Genomic DNA, 3,696 nt, shown 5'->3' with positions numbered 1-3,696 from the left:
ATGACAGAAAAAGTGTGTCTCCACGCGTTCATTCAATTAAATGTCGAAGCGGACACGTACGACATGTTATCGTAACTAAATTTTTATTATTTGTATAATACATTGTTACGCAATAAATATGTATATGAATATAGTACAAACAGAGAGAAACCTGAAAGAGGACCGTCGCGCATAACTGCCTTCTGAAGAAGTCGATGTAAACTACAATATCTATTTTTTGCGGTGCTCCTGATGGAAATAAATCGCTGAAATCGTTGAAGTAACTAAAATCTATCAAATTAATATTCAGGATTCTCTCTGCTTGTATACACAGTCAGATATTATTTAGATTATTTTTACCTTTTACTGTACCTTTTATTATAACTCTCTATACATTCAATGATACAATAATAATTGTTTACAATGTATAATTATAAATGTTGTAATGCAAAGTATAATAAAAATTATATTATTGAAGCTTAATAAAATTTAGTAATGTAAGATTATACGAAAACGTCGAAAATACATATAACACAAATTTTTCTAAATCCATATTTAATGAAATATTGAGAAAAGCGAAATGAAATACTAACAACAATTAGATTGTATTTATTATTAATTATTAACTTGCGATCATAAGACTTATTAATATCGCGATAAAAAGTCATAAATAAACTTAATGTGAGTTGCCACTGCATCTACTGAATCATATCGTCATTTTATAGTAAAACAATCGTTATGTTTTACACTGTATAGTGTTTATATAATTTATCAAATTGACACGATATATTGTGTTAAATTTAATTATCATTTTAGTAAAAAATAACGACATATTTAGTAGGAACAGTGAACGATTCACATTAGATTAAATTTGACACTATAGATTTAACAGTAAACCATACTTTTATACCGAAAAATTTATTATATAAAATTTAACAATTTTTATTTCACTTTATTTTAATTATTAATATCTCGTTAATATTAGGGTATCCATTCTTATATATTTTATATATTTCGAATTTTTTGTACCCACACATTTTTAACTAAATTCATATGTTCACGATAACATTATTAAAAGAATATAAAACATTTTGGTAAAAATTATTTAAACCGACAAAAATCAAAATTTGTTAAATACAATCTCTATAATATCTGCATGTATTGTATTTCTCATAGAAATATATATACATATATATTTCTCATAGAAATATAAATATATATATATATATATATATATATAAATTAATAATTAATCCCAATAATATTCTAGAATGGCGGGATGTCCAATACTTAAAAATGATTTTAAAAATAACAGAAAATTAAATATACACGTTCGTAACCATATTTTTGTTAAGCAATCGCAAAAAAATAAAATTATTTGTATAAAACTTAAATTTATTTATTTCATAATTTAAATTTAAACAAATAATTATTATATATCTATATTAATTATGCAATACTAAATTCTTATTGTCATTAAGACAATCTTTAAACAAATTATTAACATTATTATTAGTGGGAGAACATTTAATAAAATTAAGAAAGCGAAAAATTATATCTTAAAATATATCACTGAATGAATTTCGCAAATTGATTTTAAAATATATAGCAATTGTCATCAATGTATCATTGAATCATTAGTAAAATTATTATTTTCAAGAACTGATGAGAAAATTTGGGATTAATCCTGTACAAAAATCTCGAATGGGATCATCAAACTAAATTTTGCGAATGGATTTTACAGAAATCGATGAAGAATACTCTCCATGATGAAAATAATTACGACTTTCTATCAATTTCATACAAACTACGCATTCACAGGCATACATCTGACGCCTGTGAGAGACAGCGATAAGGTCTTTGCATATAATAAATCAATTACTACGATATACTTGTAATTCTATAATGTTAAAAATATAAATGAAAAAGCAAACAAAAAGTTAATATTTAATCTCAATCATTGCCTCAGTCAAAGCTCCAATTTTTACTGATTTAATAAATTTGTATACTAAATACAAAGAAAAATTGATGATTATTCTAAATATCAAATTTTTAATTATAAATCACTCAACATTATTAATGATATTTTGATATTCAAAATAAATCTAAATTTAAAAAAGTATTAAATTAAATATTTATTAAACTCGTTAAATAAAAAAATAATTTTTATTATTATTCGATTTCGTATAATTTACATCAATAACGCAACAATAAATTTGATTTACTATGACAAGATAAATGCTACATGTATTGAATAAATATGTATATTCAATACGGATATAAACATTCCAATAAATGTATAATTTATTAGTAATTATTGCGCAAATTACAAAAGTAAACATGATGGCATTTATCTGGACATAGTTACATAAATTTTATATTACGTAATACTATCATATACATATACATTTATTTATACTTAAGATATACTTAAAACAGAAATAATGCTGCCATCAAGGTTTCCATTCAAGAATGGAAAAGCATTTGGACGATATTGTCTCAGAAATGTTAAAAGTTGCAAGTTAATCAGGAATTGATATACTACATGCTATTTGCAATAAAATATAACCGAATGACTGGATAAAATCTATATTCATACCAATACAAATTATAGACATGAAGGAACGCAAAAACCAAATGCAGCAACTACAGAACTGTCGCCCTGTCTCACATACAAGCGAGGTGCTGTTATGAATCATTAATAAGAGGCTTACAACATTCATTTATCTACAAATACCGGAAAAATAGGTCGGATTTATGCCTGTCAAAGGCATAAGGGAACAAATCCTAAATGTTTGCCAAATTATTAAAAAATTGAGGGTATTCAATACACCAGAATATCTCTGTTTTTTTTAAATTACCAAAAGGTCTTCGACTGTGTTAAGTAGAAGAAGCTCTATAATCATATTATGATAATGCTCGGTGTCCCCACTCATTTTGTAAGTCTAATTCGTAATCTTTACACATCCAACGAAGCTAAAGTCAGAGTAAACAACCAGCAGACTGAATCCTTCAAAGTCAATAAAAGAATAAGACAGGGATCATATCACCTGTTTCAATCCTGTTCAATATCTACGGAGAGTGGATAGTACGCGAGGTCATAAACGGATAAGGGTGTCTTCATAAATGGAAAAAAGATACACAATCTGAGATACGCAGACGATATGACGTTGCTGGCTGTCTCGGAGGACGAAATAGTAGAACAATTGAAGAAAGTAGAGAAGACAAGTGAAAAGTTATGGCCTCAAAATAAATGCGGCAAAAAGTAAAATACTGGTCGTCAACAGAGCAAATTAAAAGGGAAATCACAACATGACAAGAAGATGGAATTGAGACCGTTGGGAGTCTAATATACTTTGGGGACCGAATAATTAATACCGGCGATTATGAAGGCAAAATTCGACGTAGAATTACATTTACTAAAACAATAGCCAAATTACCGAGCATATGGAAGAATAGAAAAATATCGAAATATATCAAGATACGACTCATTCGATCTCTGGTTTTTTTCCATAATGACATACGCTTCAGAAAGTTGGATCATAAGGACAGGCGGCACATCGACGCTTTCAAAATGTTCTGCTGGCAGAGGCTGCTGAGGATCATGGATAGAAAGGCGCACGAATGCATCAATCCTAATAAAGCTCAGCATCAAGGAGAGGAGCTAAACATAACCATCAATAAAACTATATTAAAATACTTCGGCCACATCATGCG

This window comes from Trachymyrmex septentrionalis, unplaced genomic scaffold (genome assembly GCF_001594115.1).
Source record: "Trachymyrmex septentrionalis isolate Tsep2-gDNA-1 unplaced genomic scaffold, Tsep1.0 scaffold331, whole genome shotgun sequence".
NCBI classification, from domain to species: domain Eukaryota; kingdom Metazoa; phylum Arthropoda; class Insecta; order Hymenoptera; family Formicidae; genus Trachymyrmex; species Trachymyrmex septentrionalis.
This window is presented reverse-complemented; position numbering follows the sequence as displayed.